Here is a 23,200-nt window from a genome sequence, read left to right as displayed (position 1 = left end):
GAGCAGGAGACTGACAGGGCTGTCCGCAGCTGAGAAATAGCAGAAAGAAATCTGAGATATTGGGTGCTTAGGAGGAAGTCATGCTGGGGAAAACAAACAAAACAGATTAAAGGAAAACTACCAAGTGGAAACTAAATATAAGCTTTATGCCCATATAACAAGAGCCAGAGAATGGGGCTCGTCTTGGTGTGATTGTGGAAACCGTGCGCGTGCGGAGGCGCGGAGGGAACCGGCCGTTCCAGGACCGAGAGCTGGAGAAAGTCCATGCACACATGGCCCGGGTTTAGGCTACTCCTGTTATGATAAATAAAGTTCCGGTTCTCGCATTACCTCCAAAGCTCAGACTGCCTTCGCCTTCCTACTTGGCCCGAAACAGAGAGGAGCTCGGGGCTGGCGGCCCCCGCGGCTGCGGCCCAGGCGGAGGGAAGGGCTGTGGGGTGGCCAGGCGACCAGCTTTCCCGCCGGGCCCAGGTACCAAACAGGTAAGTGAGGAGGCGAGGCGCCGAGCCTCTCCGGGCCGGTTTCGGCATCGGTAAGTAGGGGCAGCCCAGCTCGGAAACTGAATTCCCAAGGCTCCCGGAGCCCCGCGGAGGGTCTGACGTGCAGGGACCACAGCCCACACTTACTAGGCTTCGGTCAGGTGACTGGCAGGCGGTTCCGGTTCGGCAGCCGCCCTCCCATCCTCCCGCGGGCCTCAGACCCGAGAGGGCGGGAGAAGGACGCCTCCCTCTAGGTGACAAGCGGCGCCTCCCGCGCGCGAAGCGTCCATGCTCCTCGCCCAGGACCCCAGTCGTTCGATGTCCCTTGTGACCGAGTAGCCGCGTGGCCAGAGGATGACCACGGCGTGGCGGTTGCTAGGACACCGCCAATCACCGCGCGGCTCCCGGACTGGGGGCGGGGCCAGGAGCCGGGGCTCGTGGGCGGGGCCGTCAGCGCGCGGGGCTTCCAGGTGGGTTCGGGCGGGGCTGTGAGGGCGGGGCCGGGAGCCGGGCTGGGGGCGGGGCTTCCAGGTGGGTTCGGCTTGGTCGTGAGGGAGCCATGGAGCAAGGTTCCCACGCCAGCGGACTGGGAGAATGGGACTGTCCTCTGCGTTTGCTGTCACCGGGGAAGTCAACAACGGTAGCGAACATTAATAAATAATATCATCAACAAACGAATACACAGACCAGGCAGGGTAAGGGACCCGGCGAGAGCAGTCGTGGAGGAAGGCGGGAAATAGCCCCTCAGAGAAACTAAAAGGTCATATGATCTCATATATGTGGAATCTAATGAACAAAATAAACTGAGGAGCGAAATAGAAACACAGGCTTGGATACATGGAACAGAGTGATAGATGTCAGGGCGCGGGGACTGGATGAAAGAAGGCGAAGAGATTAGCCAAAGAGCATATATGCGTAACTCATACACAAGACAACACTGTGGTGATGGCCAGAGAGAAGGGGAGGCGGGGGCTGGGTGGGGTGGGTAGGAGGGGATGGGGACATCTGTAATAGTGTCAACAATAAAAATAAATTTTAAAAAATAAAGGCGGGGAGGCCAGCACATTGTAGGAAACGTTGCCATTAACTTCTGTACTCACCTTTCAGTGTGCAGAGGACTTACTTTTTAATTTTCATGTCAATGCTGTAAAGAGAGATCTTCTTCGTTTTACAGTTGAGGAAAGAAGCCTGGAGAGCTGGGGCCCTTGCGGGTTACTCAGCCTGCAGGAGGTGGAGCTGGGACAGGGGCACCTCCAGCTACAGTTTTGCAGACTTGCGATTTTGGAGGCAGAGGCTGCAGTTACCAAAAACACTCTTATCTATTGGATGTGAGAATTCCTATAGGCATTACTTTCTTCATTCAGCTTTATATATAATCATTTCCGGTTTTCCTTATCAAATAAGCAAAGAGCTTAAAATATATGCCTGTGATTTTTTTAGTCACTCAGAAACAAAATTGTACTTAAGAAAAGCTTCTTTAGAAAAAGATCCCACAGGCAAGTATTGTTTTTAGTATATTGGGATATTAAGCTGTAGTTTACATTTTTAAAACTCAAGAAGTTTAAAATAACCCTATTATTTCTAGGGTTTTGAGTCAAAGATCTAAGAAAGCATAGTTAATTTAAGAACTGAATAATTATACCCCCAACGGGGGTTTATTATTCCTGCGTTCTTTTAACACCTTTATAAGTAAAAAGTACTGAAAGATTTATCTCAGATCACAAATCATTCTGTAAAGTTATTTGATTGTGTACCATTGGCCCTGCAAATGACACCTGTCAACCTTATCACCAACCCCCCTCCCCCAAACAAACAAAAACTCAACAGTGCTGAAGACTCTGTTCAGAAAGGAGAAAACACAGCAGCTATAACCACATTGCCAAGGCCACATTACTCCCTGCTGTCCACACCTGGCTGGACTAATATTCCTGTGTCACACAGGTGGCATAGAGCACACAGCATCCACACAGCAAACCCACCGCCTCCACACACACCAGGCACTCCTGTCCCCACCTTCACCCCATGCATTCTCCCTTCCCTGGGACACTTGCCGCTTACATGCAAGTAACTGCAGAAGATTTTATGTTTCTGTCGGTTAAGTTTATGTGCCTATAAGCATAAGTTCCTATCAAAATGTCAAACACTACTTAAATTGTAGACAGATAAAAGAGCAGAAGTCTAGGTCATTTTGAAGTATTGCAGAGCTGATACGAATGAGTTCAGTTAGCTACAGGATGGTTCACCTCATTTTTGTTTGTTGACCAGATTAAGAATACTTTGGAATAAGAATACTTTTAACATAGTTATATAACCACTGTACTGAACTTTAACAAATTTTTTTAATTTACTGTTTACAGATAATTTGTATCCCTACCCTCAACCTCAGTAATTGATATTTATCATATCAGACCCATCCTTAAAGTAATGTCTAACCTGTTTACCACTCAGGACCAGATTATACTTTCAGTCTCTTTGCCCACTGCCCACAACTCAAACAAACCCTCCAGCAGAGAGACTAACCTGGTCCATGCCTCTAACCACAGATGCCTTTACTCAGACCACCCCTTCGCCTGGATTAGCGAAACTTGGAAGCCACAGCCCCCAGGCCTTTCAGGGCCAGCTCAAGCTCTTCTCTCTTCACAAAGCCTGCCATGACACTCTAGCCCAGGGGAGGGCAAACTTTTTGACTCGAGGGCCACAATGGGTTCTTAAACTGGACCGGAGGGCCGGAACAAAAGCATGGATGGAGTGTTTGTGTGAACTAATATAAATTCAAAGTAAACATCATTACATAAAAGGGTACGGTCTTTTTTTTATTATTTCAATAGTTTTATTCATTTCAAACATTTTAACAAGAAGAATGTAAACACTAATTATTATAATTTGAAACTTCAAAAAATGGAGGAATCATAGCACAATAACATACCTTATATTGAAGATGGCAAAGGCTCTGATACTGTGCTCTCCAGGGGCGTGTCTCCCTACATCACCACGATAACGTGTCTACGCATTCCCAGGGTGGTGTATGGAGACGCGTCCGCGGGCATTACAAGGAGCCTCTGGAAGATTGAGAGGTTATTCCTTCTACTGAATGGGCGGATATAAATCCGCCCACTCAGAAGAAGGAGCTGCGGCCGTGTTTCCCCACGTTGCCATGTTAACACTGCTGCTGGTGAAGGAGCGGAGGGGAGAGCAAGAGAACCCTCCGCTCTTTCGGCTCCGCAGGCCGGATGGAACAGCCCAACGGGCCGGATCCGGCCCGCGGGCCGTAGTTTGCCCACGGCTGCTCTAGCCCCAATAATTTCTCTCCCCCTGTCCAGACTCCACATCAGTTGTCAGTACCACACCTTGAACTGCCTTATGACAACTCTTACGCTGTTATTTTACTTTATGCTGTTTACTTTTCAGGTTGAATCCTTTTTCTTTTTCTTTCCACAAGTCTATCACTGGCACTACTTGGCCTTATGGGCATGATTAGAATTTGGGGGGTTGGAGGACAGGAAGGGTGGTAAATGAAATAAAAGGAAGAAAAGCAATTTCCCTAAGCCCACCACAAAAACTGGAACCAGAGAACAGGAGAAAATTCATTCAAGGCTGTGTACTAGTGTGTGTGAGAAAGAGTCTGAGATAGAATTCCCTCCTTCTGAAGAGGAAGGAAGAGAACAAGGAAAGTGGGGAAATAGAGCAATGAAATCAGGCAGCAGCCGCGGGTGAACCTTGGTTGGCACTGTTGGTCCAGGGTGTTTGGCTGCCAGGGGCTGCCTGAGAGAGGCGGGTGGGAGTGAGGGGAGGCAAAGTCTAAACAGACACTTGTATATCTTGTCATGTTCTTCAGTTCAGTATTTACTATTTGGGGAGTGAATGCAGGCCTATGGTTCTCAATCTAACACCTTTTGTGAGGAATGGAGCTGTTAGGTATAACTGTTCTACCCTTGACACTTCAGTAATGATCAATACTTAAAAGTAATAGCTAAAATTTATTCAATGCTAGACAATGTTCTAAGCACTTTAAATATATCACTTCATTCAGTCCTTTTTAAAGCTCCTTGAGGGAAATACTATCATTATCCCCATTTTATAGATAAACTGAAACACAAGAGTAAGCAACTTCTCCAAGGCAGCTCAGCTACTAAATGCTGGCTCCAGAATTTGAGGCCATGCAGCCTTCCTGGACACCCTGCCCCCTTAATTCTATGCTGTGTTGGTCAGTTGTTGGCTTTAGTTTTCTCCAAAAGAAATTTTTTGCCATCTATGATACAGTGTTCATTTAGAACTGGATATTAATGCCACAAGGAAAACCTTGCTGGATTTGAAACCTCACACTTAAATTTTAAACAGCATAAAGCATTTTCTAATTACCCTTCTCCCTCACTTCCTGTTAACCAACACCTTTGCAATGCAGCATTGCTTCTAAATGAACTGGATGCCTTACTGTCTACTATTATATCCCAATAGCTAAATGAAGAGGAATTGAACAAAAATATTTTATTTCAACAAAAAGTCCCCAACACTTGAACATTTAAAATTACTCTTCAGTATAGACACTTATACTAAAAGCTGCCCAAAACAATACTCCTTGGATGAGATTTGGTCGCATGAAAATGATATTCAGGAATGGGCCTGGATCTTGCCTTGGCTGGTCATCCTCTTCCGGTGGCTCCTGGAGAGAGGAGTACACACATCGACGATGGCCGTGGGCAATGGGCAGTAGGCATCCCCTTATTTTAGGTTCTTCTAACCAGAGTGCAGGGTGATCTGGTGACCCTGTAGGGACACAGGGCTGGGGCACAGGGCTTAGCACAAGGCTAAACTCAGGAATTTCTACCAGCTCCTTGCCACGCCTGAAGGGGCACATGTGTGGCGCTGCTCATGTGGGAGGAAGAGAGAGAAGAGGGTCTGCCCCCCAGAAGAGCTACACCCTGGTTCGGCTGCCCTGTTCCTCTTTGAGAAAGACCTAAGCACCACAGGGAGAACCACACCCAGGTGGATGTCCTCACGCTCCTAAACTCATCACCATCAACATCCTGGAATCTGACCCAACTAGACCAGTATTCCCACTTGTTAAGGACTGAAGAAGAGAGAGGAGAGAAAGATGATAGCATTAGAAGGATTAGGACATTCTCGCTGATGAATCTAATTATAAAAATCTTAGGGAAATACCAGCAAATTGAATTTAATAGACTATATTTTAAAATCATCAAAGCACATAACTTTTTGCCCAGGTTACCCTGAGCATACACAGGAGTGTTTCTGTAATAGCAAAATAGTTGAAACCATCTAACTATCCATTCATAAGGGAGTGGTTGAAATTATGACATTATTGGGATATGATAGCTGTTCAAAAGAATAGTTTATTTGTTATATTCTAGGAAGATCTCCAAGATATATTGTTGAGTGTTTCAAAATCAAGTTGTAGAACAAATACATGCAATATTGTGCATTTTATGTTAACACACAGACAATTATATTGATGCATTCATGTTTGCTTCTACTGACAGCGTACTGGCCAGAGCGTTGACCCCACCTAACGATGAGGAGATGGGGAAATATGTAGAGCACAGAATAATCCCTGGGCAGTGAGCATTTCTCCCAGCCATATGCGCCAACTTAGGCTTTTGGAGAAAGAGTTGCACGCACGCTTTGCTTCCCGCATGCTATATACGTTACCTGAGAAAATGGAGTGGAGGACACATTGCCTGGTAGAATGTGGTGGCAAGGGCATGTGAAATCTACAGAAAGCTAGAAACACACACAGAGTTCAGCTTCATCTGAAACTATATACTAAGATGTTCTTACTCAACTAGAAATGCTGTCACAAAATTGGGTTTATAATATTATATGTCAATGGCTTTTGTAAAATGTTAATCCTATATAATAAAAGGCTAATATGCAAATTGTCCCCTCAATCGGGAGTCCGACCAGGAGTTCAACCAGGAGGTGGGCCTGGTTGGCGAACCATGCCCAGCCCCTCTCCCAGCTGGTTCACCCCGATCAGCCCCAATTGGGGTGGGCTGGCCGGACCCCACCCATGCATGAATTCATGCACTGGGCCTCTAGTATAATAATAATTATTTGAAGATTATCTTCTGATCAAAGAATTAACCGGGTTCTTGAGTCATTAACCAACAGTAGAAGAATTGTTGATTTTTAAATGAGTTTTAAGATTTTAATTTCTGAATCTGTTCATGTACTGAATTCAGACTATAAAATGAAAAAATAACATTTACTTAAATACACTTAACACCTAAAGTTTAGGTAGTTTTAATGAGTTGTAATAAACATGCTTACAAGAGAATTATACATTTACATTTTTTCTTAAACTAGAATACTCTGTAAAGAAATTTTCCCAAGCATTGTACATTAAGTACATACTTACAAACAATAATTAATAGTAACTCACAAATGTCCCTATTTTAAATTTCCATAGCCTCAATAAATATAAAATCAAGAATGGCAAAATATCTAGAAATAAGTGTAGAGCTACAAACTGATTGCAAAAGGGATGTTATAAATAAAAGGCCCTAGAAAATAACAAACACATCTATTATAAACCCAATAATGGTTGTTCACACAAACCATAGAAATTTTAAAAATAACCCCCACAAAATTGTACTGTTATAGAACTTTTAAAAATAGCTTTCCAGCTCCAGCAGGTGTGGCTCAGTTGATTGGGCACTGTCCTGTACCCCAAAGGTTGCCAGTTCAATTCCAGTCAGAGCACAAGCCTGGATTTTGGGCTCAATCCCCAATAGGGGGCATGCAGGAGGAAGCCAATCAATGTTTCACTCTCACACTGATTTCTCTCTCTCTCCTTCCTTCTCCCTCTCCCTAAAAGTCAATTAAAAAAATCTTTTAACTAGCTTTCCATCATTAACCATTCTTTTTTGTTGGTGATTAACTTTTACTATGATTCTGCAGAATTGTGTATATTCATCTTAAACTAGTAAATTAATGAGTGGCAGCTATAATTTACAAAAGAATAAACTGAAGTGAATCTTAAAAAGTTCCATAGTTATCCATGGTGAGCGTTTAACACCTGCCACCAGATAGTTAGAAGATTGTTGTCTGTTCCCTTCTTCATCAGCATATGGAGCAGTATGTTGGAATTTTAGTTTTGATGGCGATAAGGTTTCCACTGGGAAGTAGATGTTTCAGATGGTTATTTAGAGAAGGACCAACAACACTTAATCGTACCAGAGCCTTCAATCCTCTGTCCAACACCTCATTGCCGGGATGGACCGGAGCTGCCAGGACTCAGGCAAGGAAGAAAAGGCACAGTTTTTTAAAAAAACAAAAAATGTATCTTTATTGTTGAAAGTAACACAGATGTACCCCTTTCCCTCCCCCCCCCATTGACCGCCCTCTCCCCGAACCCAGGTTTTCACCACCTTATTGTCTGTGTCCAGGGGTTATGCATATATGCATATAAGTACTTTGGTTAATCTCTTCCCACCCCCCAAACCCCCACCTTACCTCGGAGGCACCGCTTTTTCAGGAGCACCTAAAAGTAATTCTCTAAAAGCCTCCTTTGACACAAAGGTATATGGGTGTCTAGTTTCTCTCAGACCCTCAGCTAACGTAATAAAAAGAGGATCAAATGGAAGATTTTCAGGTCCTTCCCACTGTAATCTGTTTTGCTGAACCGTGGACCAATCTACAAGGAATACCCCCTGTAAAGAGCTGCAAATGCAGGAGGAGCTCGCGACTGCTCACCACAGTTTAATTGTTTTAGGATTAAGTCTATCCCTTGGTCGAGGATGAACTTTTCCTGCAGACTCCGGTTGACAGTGAGGATTCGCTTCCTTGATCTGTGGTCCTGTTTTATTTGTGCACTTGATGATGATGTTCTTTGATCATAATTAGCTGTCACTCTTTCTCAGCTGTGCAGCTCCATGGCACTCCGATTTCTGCATGGCTTCCCCTTTACACCTCACACCAGCCACCACCCTAGATGGGGCTTTTGACCGGCGCCCACTCCCCCAACAGCCGGGCTTGGGGGGAAATGAAGCTTCATGTGGTCCTTAGATCTGGTGGTGCCTGCGAATTGTTGATTTTTTTACTGCAGTAAAAGTTTGAACAAAATTCCTAGAAAGTCATTCTCTCAGTGCCACTTTTTGTCTTTTGAAGTCCTCTTCAAATGGAAGGATGGTTTTAAAAGCATACAGCAGGTTTCTCCCCTCCCTGGAGAACTTTTCCAACGTCATGATCAATGCCAGCTCTCATCCCTTGCAGAGCTGCAAGCCTTAGTCTTTAAGATCCCAGAGGGGGGAGGGGAGGAGAAGCCGGAGTGGGGAGGGAGGAGTGGGGGAGGGGAGGGGCAGGGGTAAGGGTAGGGAGAGGGGCAGGGGAGGAAGCTGCAACACCAGAACTGGATTTTCAGACATAACGCCCAAGCTGCCTCTCTTCTGAGGTGTCTCACAAATGTCCCCCTTCACCACACCCCAAGTTAGGGATTCCTGGTGGCACTGAATTGGTGGCGAAGACCTTCAGTTGACACACCTTGTATCAAAAAAATTTAAGAAAGAACACCTTTACATGAGACAAGTTAAAATGAGATATGTGAGCTCTATTATTTTTATTAATGGTTCCTACATGTTCAATTAACTGGTTAACAATTAGCCCTAATATCTTGAATAAAAGAGACTCAGCTATAATAAATTTTGTTTCACTGGACAAAAGAAGTAGTTAAAGAAAAGGTTTGATGTTCCCTAGTTTAAAAAAAACCCACAGGAATTTATTATATTTTCCAAATGTAAGTAACCTGATAAGTGAGTTAAAGTAGCCACTGGGAGACACTGGATGAAGGATACGAAGAATTTCTCTACTGTTTTTGCTATTTTTTTGAATTTATAATTATTTTTAAATGAAAAGTAAAAAAAAAATACAGAATGTTAAAGTGCAGCGCCAGGAGAGACCCCCCAAAAGTTTCCAGTTTCTCTTTCTGGTAGAACCACAGAAAGTTGTCTGCTAAACACAAGGAATGAGGGACAAGGGAGGCCTGCTCTGCATTCAAGAGGAGAAATTAGCAAGTTTTAGAGGAAACAGCATTTCTGTGCCCAAAGGAGGCAGAGCTGTTACAAAACCATAACACTGTAGCCTGAGGAGGGAAGAAGATAGAGAACAGGAACCTGGTAGTAGTAAATCTTAGCAGGAGATGGAACTCATTCTTTTTCTTGGATTGTAAGACTCGGCTGTTAAATTTATACTGTCAGACTTCAAAGCGATAGCGGTAGCAGCACCCATTTCAATGGCCATTTCCAGGTTCTGATTATGTGCCATATACCGTTATGTGAAACATTACCATTGGAGGATGGGGAAATAGTACAAGGAATTCTCTGTACTATTTTTTTACAACTTCCTGTGTCTATAATTATTTAAAAATAAAATTAAAGCCCAGACCAGTGTGGCTCAGTTGGTTAGAGCGTTGTTCTGTAAACCGAAAGGTCGCAGGCTCAGTTCCCTGTCATAGCACATACCCAGGTTGCAGGTTCAATCCCTAGTTGGAGTGCGTGTAGTAGGCAACCAATTGATGTTTCTTTCTTACGTCAATGTTTCTCTCTCTCCCTCTCCCTTTCTCTCTCTCTAAAATCAATAAAAACATATCCTATCCTTGGGTGAGAATTAAAAAAATAAATTAATCCAATTAAATAAAAGTTAAAAAAATAAGGAATATGTTTCAAAGTTTATATAGTTGACTTTATAAACTTTTGCTCATTATATCTTATTCTTGACAGAAAAAGAACTGTAATTTATCTGGGATGTTGGATCCATTGTGAAGACAGATGCATTTGGGGTAAATGTTGGGCCTGTTAATGTTAAAGTATCATCTTTAAAGTATCGAAACTTTCCCCATCACTATAACAAGGATCATCATAAAATATTTAACAAGAAGCACTTTTTATACCTTCATGGAAAGACAGACCCAAGAAAGAGTTTCCTTCTGCATATCATAGCCAGAAATCTAGTTTCCAGTGAAGAAATAGCCTGTGATTGTTTCTGTTTTCTCTGCAAAGGGTTTCAAAGTCAGATTTGCAGGAAACTTCTGTGCACATGTGTAAGCCTAGCCCTAGACCAGGGCCTGGCTGTGAAAAATACAATGTGTGGGGTGCCCGAGACTGCGATGGTCCCCAGATACTGTTGTTATCACTGGGCACTCAGTGTTCCTGGTCTCCGTGGACATTCTTACAGCCAGGCATGCAGCTTTGTCAACACAGGGCCCTCTCTGCACCTTCATTTGGACTTGAAATGTTACCCTTCTGAGTCACAAGCTGAACTCCCACAGAAATCTGCTCCATCTGCCCTCCTCTGTGTCTGGCTGCCCCTTGCTCTGGAAGCATCCTTCTTTGTTCCCTGTGAAGACTCACAGTTAAGGGTGGGGGGAGATTTTTTTTTTTGCAGACGGAACAAGTGGCTGTTCTGTTGCCTCATTTGGAATTATAAACAAGACTGCCAGTGTCTAGTGAGCATTGTCTTTTAAAACAGACCTCTCCTGAGGAGCAGGGTTGTTTTGAGAAAGTAGCTTTTTGTAATGTGTTAGATGGCGTTGTCTGGCAGTCACTTGTGAAGTGTGTTTTATCCGATGCTTTCAGCTGGCCTGGTGCCCTACAGCCTGTTTACTGCAGTGGTACAACGTGTGCTCTTTGGTCCCACTGCAGTGGGACTCACACAGGGTGCAGCTTCCTAGAAATGGAGGCCCTTTTTGTGACCTTGATTTTACATTTGAGCCCCTAGTCACAAGTCTTCCTTTTTGAAAGAGAATAAACAAACCCTTTATCCTCCAAGATTTGTAGCTATCCTATATAATAATCCTATGTAATAAAAGGGTAATATGCAAATTGACCCTAATGGCAGAACGACCGCTCAACCAGTCACTATGAGGCACACTGATAACCTCTTGGTACCTTTCCCTGGCCGGCAGGCTCCGATCGCCCAATAGAGAATGGAGAACTGGGGGTGGGTGGCGGGGGACATGGGTAGTGCCAGGCCAAGACCCCTGCCCCGCCAGTTGCTCCACACACAGAGGGCGACCCACAGCGGAGGCGGGGCCCGCGAGCGAGCAGGAATGGCCAACCTCTCGATCCCTTTCTCCGGCCATCAGGCTCCAATCGCCTGATGGCAAACGGGGAACTGGAGTGGGTGGCAGCAGGGGGTGGGGCCGGCAGCAGGCAGCCAGGAAAGATGGCCCTGATCACAGGCCAGGCCTAGGCACCATACCCACGCACAAACTTCATGCGCCAGGCCTCTAGTATGTGAAATAATACTGTCCTATCTTCCAAAATCAACTTATATGAGAAATCAGAAACCCAACCCCTTCTGAGATTTCATTTCACTTAAGTAAATCCTTTCTGAGGTTTAATTTCACTTAAAAATGTGCATTTTGTTGTTGCAGATATGGTCTAATACTTAAATTCACATAACTAGGCACTGTGCTATAGGGATAGAAGTAATCAAGTCAAACACAGTCTTTTCCCTTAGGAAACTTGCACCTAAATTATAAAGTTATCAATAAATAAAAAATAAATATATATCAAATCAAGGTTTATAATGGTGTAAAATTGAAATCAACTTGAGTTTTAAATGAAAGGACTCAGTTAAATAAATTGTGGTATATATAAACAAGCCATTAAAAATGAGTATACAGACACATTTAATGACTTGGAAAAGTTGAAAATAAGTGAAAACAAAAGACCTAACATATTGTGTCCTAGTATAAAAGTCCTAGAAGGAAATATAATTGTAGGTTATTTCCAAATGGTATGATAGTAGACAGTTTTCCTTTTCTTATTTTTCCTTTTCGTCGTTTCTAGGTAATATAATAAATGTCCACTTATTTTATAATTTGAAAAATAACCATTTTCCCCATTATTGCAAGAAAATACATCCTTAGTGTTATTTATGGTATGAAAATCTGATACTAATCAATTCTTTTCTTTGAGACTATGCAATTGTTTTCTATGCATAAGCTATCTCTGGAAGGAGACTCAAGACTGCAATATTGGTTACCTCCAGGGAGGGAAAATGAGAAGATATTTCAGTAAATATTGTTTTAAATGTTCTGAATTTTATGCCATACAAATGTATAGGCTATTCAAAAAATTTAACTTAAAGCTTGAAAATTAAAAAATCAGTATTAACTGAAAGTCATCTTTAGCAGTCTTAATCAAGTCCTTGCCTTACTATGGTTGGCAAGCCTTTGATACCTGAGACCTCAACCAGCATATCCGATGAGGGATTTTCCCACTCTCTCACTACAAGGAATGCATAAGAGGACTGCACTTACCTAAAGCAAGGTCATGGCTACTCTTTCCAGGAGCCTGACTGTTGACTCTAATGTGGTCTGCAGGCTACCGTTGACAAAGCAACCTGTCAGTTTACTTTGCTTGCTACACAGTTGTTGATTCCCTGGGGTAGAGAAAAGAAGGGGTGAAGGAGAATCATTGATTTAATTGACTGGGTAAAATACGTTGACCTCAATGATCAAAATTGAGCATAGCCTTAACACCATTACTCTAGTGGCCATACCAGATCTTCCCACGTGTTAGGTTTCTCTATCAGTCTGGGATGCCCTCAGCGCCCCCATTCAGTGGCTGTACTTTGGGAGGCATGTCACTGCAGGATTTGCTTGTTCTGTTCTTTTCTGTTCTGTCTTTCTGGGCCTCATTCAGCTGTCCCTCCTGTGAAGCTTGCTCTCACCACCCCATCTTGGGCCACTCAGCCTGCTTGGCACTCCTGTAGCATCGACTCTGGGCCATACTCTTTGGCAATACTGTACTCCTTGTAGGGTCACTGTGTAGTCAGTGCAGTGTTGTCTCTCCAACTAAATTCTCACTTCTCCAAAGCAGAAACATGAACTGCATTGTGCCCCCTACTGAACTAAACATAAATTATGTGCTCACTATTGCTTATTTGATTTACTATGATAAAAGAATTCCCAATATATACAAATACTCATTCCAGGGATATTGATTACTCTGTCCTGAGTTCTCCTCTCTTATTCTCCACCTGGAGAATTCTGCATTCAATAAGGTCCAGTACTGATGTCACCTACTTGATAAAGGGTTCCTCTAGTCTCCAGAGCACCATACATCCAGTGTTGCATTCACACATTGAACTGACTGCTGTGGAGCTCTCCCCAGCCCCATTTATCTTCCCCTTGAATTCCCAACACTTAGTTGTGTCTAAACATAGAAGAGACAAACACATTATTTAAAAAAAAAATTTAAATATATTTTTATTGATTTCAGAGAGGAAGGGAGAGGGAGAGAGAGATAGAAACACCAATGATGAGAGAGAATCTTGATCAGCTGCCTCCTGCACACCCCCTACTGGGGATCGAGCCCGCAACTCAGGAATGTGCCCTTGACCAGAATCGAACCTGGGACCCTTCAGTCCGCAGGCCGACACTTTATCCACTGAACCAAACCAGCGAGGGCAACACGTTTTTTAATGCATCAAAGAATAATCAATAACAATGTTTTTTACACTAGACTACCAACCCTATATTCCTTAAATTTATTTTTGGATGTCTATGAATGCTTTATAAAAATTTGTTAATTTTGCCCTAGCCCAGTGGTCAGCAGACTGCAGCTCGTGAGCCACATGCGGCTCTTTGGTCCCTTGAGTGTGGCCACGAAAGTTTCAATCACACTGTACGTGCATGCCCGCACGTGGTATTTTATGGAAGAGCCACACGCAAGGGGCCACAGTTTGCCAACCACTGCCCTAGCCTGTTTGGCTCAGTGGATAGAGCGTCGGCCTACGGACTGAGGGGTCCCAGGTTCGATTCCAGCCAAGGGCACATACCTGGGTTGCGGGCTCGATCCCCAGTTGGGGCGTGCAGGAGGCAGCCGATCAATGATTCTCTCTCATCATTGATGTTTCTATCTCTCCCTCTTCCTTCCTCTCTGAAATCAATAAAGAAATATATTTTAAAAATTGTTAAATTTTGTGTTTTCATTTTCATTATTTGATCTTCTTTTAAAATATAAATATATATGTATATATGTATATATATCTACACTAATAAAAGAGAAAGATGCAAATTGACTGTACCTTTGTGACACCCACCCCAATCAGGAGTGAGTATGCAAATTAACCCAACAAAGATGGTGGGTTAATTTGCATACGCAGGCACTGAGCAGCCAGGGGCAGGGCATGCTGCAGGCACTCTGCACCGCCCCAGCCACTCTGGGCCTCTGGGCAGCGTGGGAAGGCAGAAAAGTGGCTCCGGCAGCCAGGGGAAGGAAGGCCCATTCTTGGATGAATCTTGGGCCTCTAATATATATATATTTTAATTCTCACCTAAGGATATGATATTTTTCCATTGATTTTTAGAGAGAATATAAGAGAGAGGGAAAGACAGAAAGAAACATCGCTTGGTTGTTTCCTACACACACCCTGACCAGGGCCCAGGTCAGGGAGGACCCTGCAACCACAGTACATGCCCTTGACCAGAATCTAACTTGGGACCCTTTGGCCCATAGGCCAACACTCTATCCACTGAGCTAAACCGACTAGGGCACTATATTCTTAATTAATTTATGAATATTTGAATGATGTCCTGAGAACCAATTGAGTGACCATTTTTATATGTGTTTATTGATATGTTGATGTCAGAAATTAAATAGTTAATGAACAACATAAACTGATGAACAAAAATATTTCCAGAGACATAGAAGCATCCAACAGACCGTCCAACCTCAGGGTGGGAGAGGGGGGTAAGAGATCAACCAAAGGACTTGTATGAATGCATGAGAGCATAACCCATGGACACAGACAGTAGAGGGATGAGGGCATGTGCTGTAGGGTGGGAACAGCAGGGAAGAGGTCAATGGGGGAAAAAGGAGTCATATGTCATACTTTAAACAATAGAAAATTTAAATAAAAAAAGAAAAATTAGAGAGAGATTTTTTTTTAAAAAAATAAATTAAATCTTTACCCACAAAAAACCACTAGATCTAATCAATGAATTTGACAAAGTAGCAGGATACAAAATTAACATTCAGAAATCAGCGACTTTTTAAAAAATATATTTTTATTGATTTCAGAGAGGAAGGGAGAGGGAGAGAGAGATAGAAATGTCAATGATGAGAGAGAATCATTGACCAGTTGCCTCCTGCATGCCCCCTACTGGGGATCGAGCCTGCAACCCAGACATATGCCCTTTACTGGAATTGAACCCGGGACCCTTCAGTCTTCAGGCTAATGCTCTATCCACTGAGCCAAACCAGTTAGGGCCTCAGCAACATTTTTTTTTACATCAATAATGAATTATCAAAAATAGAAATTAAGAAAATAATTTCATTTACTATTGCAACAACAACAAAAAAAGATCCTTAAGAATAAATTTAACCAAGGAAGCAAAAGACCTATATTTGGAAAAATCATAGGACATTGAAGGAAAAAATTGAGGAAGATACAAATAAGTGGAGGCATATACCATGTTCATGGATTAGATGAAATGGTGAAGGGTATTATTTAAGAAGAGGAGGAGGAGGAAGAAGAAGAAATATGAACAATAAAATGGCAATAATAGAAATCTATCAACAATTGAATCTAAAAATCAAAATAAAAGAACAAGAAATCTAATGAACAAAATAAATTGATGAATAAAATAGAATCAGAGGCATGGAAACATGGAACAGACTGACAAATCTCAGAGGGAAGAGGGAAGGGGGCCAGGGGTGTGTGAAGAGATTAACCAAAGATCTTATGTGCATATATGCATTACGTATGGACACAGATAAAAGGTGGTGAAGGCCTAGGGTGGGGCGGGAACCAGGTGGAGGGAGTCATGGGGAAGGGGGGGAAAGAGGGGACATCTGTAATACTCTCAACAACAAAGATTTTTTTAAAAGCTGTGGTACATTTACATAATGGAATACTACATGGCCATAAAAAGGAAGGAAATTTTATCTTTTGCAACAGCATGGATGGAGATTATTATGCTAAGTGATATAAGCCAGTCAGAAAAAGACACATACCATATGATCTCACTTATATGTGAAATCTAATGAACAAAATAAACTGATGAACAAAGTAAAAACAGAGCCATGGAAACAGGGAACAGACTGACAGCTGTCAGACGGGAGGGAGGTCGGGGGACTGGATGGAAGAAGGTGAAGGGATTGGCCAAAAAAAACATATATACATAACACATGGACACAGACAACAGTGTGGTGATGGCCAGAAGGAGAGGAGGGTGGGACTAGGTGGAGGTGGGCAAAGTGGGAAATGCACATGGAGAGTTTTTGCTTGGGGGCAATAGGCATACTCCGCAGACTGCAGGTGATGTTTCACTGAGTTGTACACTTGAAACCTGATGGTTTTGTGAACCAATGTCACCCCAATAAATTCAATTTTTTTAAAGTAAAAAAAAAAGGAGAGAATAAAGTCTTGTTTCACATACAACTGTAAACCACCCTGTATATTACTGTCTATCAACAGAATGCCATTAAGTTCAGTAATCTTTGATATTTTGCCTATTTTCAATTATAAAAAATCCATAGCTTTTGAGCAAAAGAGTGCATACTGTAGTTCCATTTATATGAAGTCCTGGAACAAGCAAACTAACCTTTAGTAATAGAAATTAGGTGGGTGGCTGTGTGGGGCAGAGGACAGGGGAAATTGACTGCAAATAGGCATAAGGAACCTTTTGGGGGTAATGGAAATATCCCATATTTATGATTGATTGGTGTGGTGAGTACACAGCGTACATACATATCATAGCTCCTCAAACTAGGCACTTAAAATGTGGCATTTTATTGTATGTAAAATATACCTCAGTTTTTCCCAGAGAGAAAGGCAGTCCACAAGAACAGAGCACTCCAAAGGTCTCCCTAAAGGAACTGACTTTGTTTGAAACAGAGTGTGGGGAGGTTAAGTTTAAGAGGGCCCTCAAACACAGTGGAGATTTTGGTGGTCAGCAATAAGAGTTAAGTGGTAGCTTATTTTAGTAAAGTACAACAAGCTAAATCATAGGCCAGCTAGTTCTCCCAAGAAACAGTTAAAAAGTCCTCCTGGCCTCAAAAAATTATTCTTATGTGTTCCAGGGAATTGCCCAAAACAATGCAGCAACTGGAAATTAGTGGACTCAAACAGCTGGGCATGAGGCAAATGAAGCAGACAGATAACAGAGCAAATGAAGCAGACAGATAACAGACATAGACAAAGGCAGCACTGCTCAAGCCACTAACCTCCCAGAGTGGCTGTGTGCATGCCCATGTATCCACTCTCTGAGGAGAGATACCAAACGCATTGTGTTTCATAACAGTACTTATAAGATGCTGTAAAAGCAGAACTTAGAGGGAAACTTATAGCTCTAATCACCTATACTAAAACACACACATACATCTAATATAAATAACCTAACTTTTTACCTTAAAGCACTTGGGAAGGAAAGAGCAAACTCAACACCAAAGCAAAGAAAGAAGAAAATAATGGATATAAGAGTGGAAATCAATGGCAAAAAAATAATAGATAAATAGAGACAATAATAAAACCAAAAGTTAGTGCTTTGAAAACATCAATAAAATTGACAAATCTTTAACTAGATTGACCAAGGAAAAAGAGAGAAGACTATAGTCAGAAATGAAAGAAGGAACATAACTATCATCCTTACAGAAATAAGGATTATAAAGAAATACTATACACACCAGTGGGCCAACAAATTACGTATCTTAGAAAAATAGCAAAAATTTCTAGAATTTGAAGCTGATGCAAGAACTAGAAGATCTGAATAGACCTATAACAATTAAAATATTAAATTACTAATTAAAAACTATTGACAAAGAAAAGTTCAGATCCAGATTGCTTCACTAGTGAATCCTAACAAATGTTTAAAGAACAACTAATACCAATTCTTCACAAAATTTTCTAAAAAATTGATAAGTAGCGGCTATTTCACAACTTTTTCTGAGGCAAGTATTATTCTGATATTTAAACTAAACAATGATTTCTCAGGGGAAAAAACAACTCTAGACCAATATCTCTTATGAATATAGAATAAAAAAACTTCAAGAAAATATTAGCAAAGTAAATTCAGCAATATATAAAAAGGATTATACACCAAAATCAGGGGGCATTTATCTCAGGAATGTAGGATTGGTTCAATGCAATATACCTTATTTATAGAATAAAAGGCAAAACAATATGATTTTCTCAATAGATGCAGAAAAGCATGTAACAAAATCCAATACCCTTTCATGATGAACAAACTAAGGAATTTTCTCAACCAGATCAAGGCCATCTATTTAAAAAACCCACAGCTCACATCAAACTTAATAGTAAAAGACTGGCTGCCTTCCCCCTAACATCAGGTACAAGACAAGGATATCTGCTTTGACACTTATATTCAACACTAGAGGCCCGGTGCATGAATTCGTGCACCACTGGGGTCCCTCGGCCTGGCCTGTGGGATCTGGCTGAAACCGGCTCTCTGACATCTCCTGAGGGGTCCTAAATTGCGAGAGGATGCAGACCAGGCTGAGGGACCCCACCGGTGCACGATTGGGGCCAGGGAAGGACACAGGAGGTTGGCCAGCTGGGGAGGGACCACAGGAGGGCTCCAGGGTATGTCTGGCCCATCTCATTCAGTCCCGATCAGCCAGACTCCAGCAGCAAGCTAACCTACTGGTAGGAGAGTCTGCTCCCTGGTGGTCAGTGCACGTCATAGCGAGCAGTTGAGCAGCCTTAGCATATCATTAGCATATTATGCTTTGATTGGTTGAACAGATGACTGGACACTTAGCATATTAGGCTTTTATTATATAGGATTGTACTGGCAGTTCTAGCCAGGTTGATCAGCAAGAAAATGAAAAAAAAAAAGGCATTCAGATTGAAAATGAAGAAGTAAAACTAAATTTTCAGATGACTTGTTCATGTATATAGAAAGTCCTGGAGAATCCACTAAAAAGCTATTCGCACCAATAAATTCAACAAAGTTGTAGGATACACAGTTAATATACAAAAATCAATTGTATTTCTGCCCCGCCAATGTGGCTAAGTGGTTGAGTGTCAACCTGTGCGTCAGGTGGTCACACATGCTAGGATTGTGGCTTAATACCCAGTGGGGGACGTGTGAGAGGCAGCAGGTCAATGATTTTCCTCTCAGCATTGATGTTTCTCTCTCTCTCTCCTTCTCCCTTCCTCTCTGAATCAATTAAAATATTTTTAAGTCAATTGTATTTCTATAGACTAACAATGACCAAACTGAAATTGAAAATAAGAAAAAATTCCATTTACAATAGTATCATAAATAATATTTAGGAATAAAATTAAGAAAATAAATGTAAACCTTATTTATACTCTGAAAACTATACAACATTGTTGAAAGACATTTAAAAACACCCAATGAAGTGCAAAGACATCTCATGTACAATGATTGGAAGACTAAATATCCTTAAGATTGCAACACTACCCAGATCAACCTACAGATTCAATATAATCCCTATCAAAACCCCAGCTGGCCTTTCCAGAAAGTAACAAACTGATCCTAAAATTCACTTAGAAATACAAGGGTCCCAAAATAGCCAAAACAATCTTGAAATGAGAATAAAGTTGCAAATGCTTACTGATTTCAAAACTTAACTACAAAGCTACAATAATCAACACAGTATGATAGTAGCATCAGGATCACTGTATTGGCCAATAAAATAGAATTTGGAGTCCAGAAATAAATTCTCACATTTATTTTCAATTGATTTTCAAAAGGGTGCCAAGACCACCCAATAGGAAAGAATGTTATTGGATTTCATCAAGCAAAAGAATGAAGTTGGACTCCTACATCACAAAAATTAACTCAAAGAGGATTAAAGACTTAAATGTAAGTGCTAAAAATACAAAACTCTCAGGGGGGAAAAAAAGGTTTAAACTTCATGACCTTGTATGAGGCAATGGTTTCTTAGATATAACACCAAATACACAAGTAATAAAAGGAAAAAAAACATAAATAGGCCAGCATCGATATTAAAAAAATTTTTTTAAAGGATACAATCAAGAAAGTAAAATGACAACCCATAGAATGAAATCATATATCTGAGAAGGGTCTTGTATCTAGACTACAAAAGATTCTTACAATTTAATAAAATAAGTAACCCAGTTTAAAAATAGACAAAGGATCTGAGTAGACATTTACCCTAAGAAGATATAAAATAGACAACAAGCACATACAAAGGTGCTTAACATCATTAGTCCTGGGGAAATACAAATTAAAACCACAATGAGAGAGGCCTTCACACTCACTGAATGGCAAAAATAAAAAAGACAGATAGTTGTTGGGGAGGATGTGGAGACACGGGAACCCTCATACGTTGCTGGCGGAATATAAAGTGGACTGTGGCAAACCATCTGGCACTTCCTTAAAATGTTAAACAGAGTTACCATATGGCCCAGCAATTTCCTAAGACATATGTCCCAATGTCCCCAGACATTTCCCTAGGCATATATTGAAGAGAAACGAAAATATAGATCTATACAAAAACGTGTACAAGAATGTTTATAGCAGCATTATCCACAATAGCCAGAGTGGAAATATGGCCAAATGTCCATCAACTGATGAATGAATAAACAAAACGTGGTATTTGCATACAATGAAATATTATTCAGCAGTAAAAAGAAATGAATTACTGAAACACACTATAAAATAAATGAACATTGAAAACATTACACTAAGTGAAAAAAGCCAGTCACAAAGGAGCATATATTGTATAATTCTATGTACAGTATATGAAATGTCCAGAAAAGTCAAATTCCCAAAGACAGAATGTAGCTTGGTGGGTGGAGGGTAAGGAAAAATACTCAGGTATAATGCTTCTTTTTGAAATGATAAAAATGTTCTAAAATTAATTGTGGTGATGGTTGCACAAGTCTGTGAATATAATACAAACCATTGAATTGTACACTTTAAGTAGGTGAGTGATATGATATGTGAATTACATCTTAAAAAAGCTATTACTTTAAAAGGCAGATATAAGAATCTAGCTATTTTTTTATTGAGGCAGTCATTAACAAGATTTGTACAATGTAAAACAATGCCACTCTTCTCAATGAAATTTTTCTTTTGGAAAATATATATTTTTAAAATTTTATGTTTATGTTAACACATATTGTTAATTGTTATTTTTAAATGAAATAAATATATTTTAACTTTTTTAGTTTTAACTTCCAATTATGGTAAATATCAATAAATATAAAATGCATAAATTGTTATAGGTATAAGAGATTATAAATAACACTATGATATGCAAGTATATAAGAAAATGAAATGAGCTCAAAGAAATACCACCCTGCCAGTGTGGCTCAGTGGTTGAACATCGACCTATGAACCAGGAGGTCCCAGTTCCATTCCCGGTCAGGGGACATGCCCAGGTTGCGGGCTTGATCCCCCAATGTGGGTTGTGCAGAAGGCAGCCAATCAATGATTCTCTCTCATCATTGATGTTTCTCTTTCTCCCTCTTCCTTCCCTCTCTGAAATCAGTGAAAATATATTTAAAAGAAAAAGAAGAAATACCAAGCTAAAACCATTACATAGAGTAGTAGGTACTATAAAAAGACAAAAACACTGCTGAAAATTGTTCAGAACTTTATTTAAAAACAACAAACAAATTCCCTTTTATATTATTACTAGAGGCCTGGTGCCCGAATTCGTGCATAGGTGGGGTCCCTCGGCCTGGCCAGCAATTGGGGCAATTAGGGCTGATGGGGCCGGCCAGTCATTGGGAGGGACTGCAGGAGGTTGGCCGGCCACAGGAGGTTGGCTGTGGGAGTGCACTGACCACCAGGAGGGCAGCTCCTGCATTGAGCATCTGCCCCCTAGTGGTCAGTGCACGTCATAGTGACCACTCAACCAGTTGTAACAGTCGCTTAGACTTTTATATATATAGATTTGAAGATGCATATTATATTTTCAAAATTAAAAGTATATTTAGAATCACTGTAGATTAGTTTAGAAAAAAATCATAGCAAAATGGATATGCCTATTTTTATATATTGTAAGGCTAAATTGTATTCTAAGGTGTCTTTAGGACTATTTTCCCCTTGTAGGACTTTGGTTAGCTGGTGATGTGATAATAGTCTGTGTCAACTGGGCAATACCAGAACCAACAAATGGTTGCTGTGAGGGCAAAGGGCCTGCCCCAAAGAATCAACTTGCAGGTCATTCCGTGGACATTTAAGTTTGCTTCTGTTTGCATTGAAAGTTAGCAACACCCACAGCAACTCTCCAGCAGTTAGAAACAAAGGTCCCTGCCCTTGGCACACATTCTCCATGGTTATGAAGCCTCATTGCTAAGGAAGCATGTGGTGTGGCTTCAGTTTACAAACCCAGAGCCCTGGGTTTTCCTCAAGGTCACTGCTATCACACCTCCCTTAACTCCCACACCAGCCCTTCCTGGGATCTGTGTGGCCACCTGCCACTCTTTCTTTACATATATAATAATAAAAGCGTAATATGCTAATTAGACTGGATGACCTACAGGACAACTTTCCAGACAACCTTCCAGATAAAGCCACAGTGGCGGGGGCCAAGCCCCTTGCATGAATTTCATGCATTGGGCCTCTAGTTATGAATAAAGAGAACTTGAAAGGTTGGCCTTTCAAAGACAAAGCCCAGAGCCTCCCTCCCGCCCAGTAGGTCTTCACTAAAGAAATGTTAATTTAGTAGAGCTGGATTGGATTCTTGGGGTTGGAAAAGGGTTGAAGAAAATAAAGGAGCCGGTAAATC

At 41.4% G+C, this 23,200-nt stretch overlaps 1 protein-coding gene and 1 pseudogene across 1 annotated transcript in view; both read right to left on the bottom strand.

The window, feature by feature from the left end:
* VWA3B (von Willebrand factor A domain containing 3B) overlaps positions 1-838 on the bottom strand; it is a 133,026-nt gene extending 132,188 nt beyond the window's left edge. Inside the window, exon 1 of the mRNA XM_023761469.1 lies at positions 627-838. The gene's annotated coding sequence lies outside the window, so the exon portion shown is untranslated. The remainder of the gene's footprint in view (positions 1-626) is intronic.
* Positions 839-7,559: 6,721 nt separating this feature from the next.
* LOC102443227 lies at positions 7,560-8,392 on the bottom strand (annotated as a pseudogene).
* Positions 8,393-23,200: the final 14,808 nt, after the last annotated feature.

Source organism: Myotis lucifugus, unplaced genomic scaffold (assembly GCF_000147115.1).
Source record: "Myotis lucifugus unplaced genomic scaffold, Myoluc2.0 scaffold_210, whole genome shotgun sequence".
In the NCBI taxonomy this organism is placed as follows: domain Eukaryota; kingdom Metazoa; phylum Chordata; class Mammalia; order Chiroptera; family Vespertilionidae; genus Myotis; species Myotis lucifugus.
This window is presented reverse-complemented; position numbering and strand designations above follow the sequence as displayed.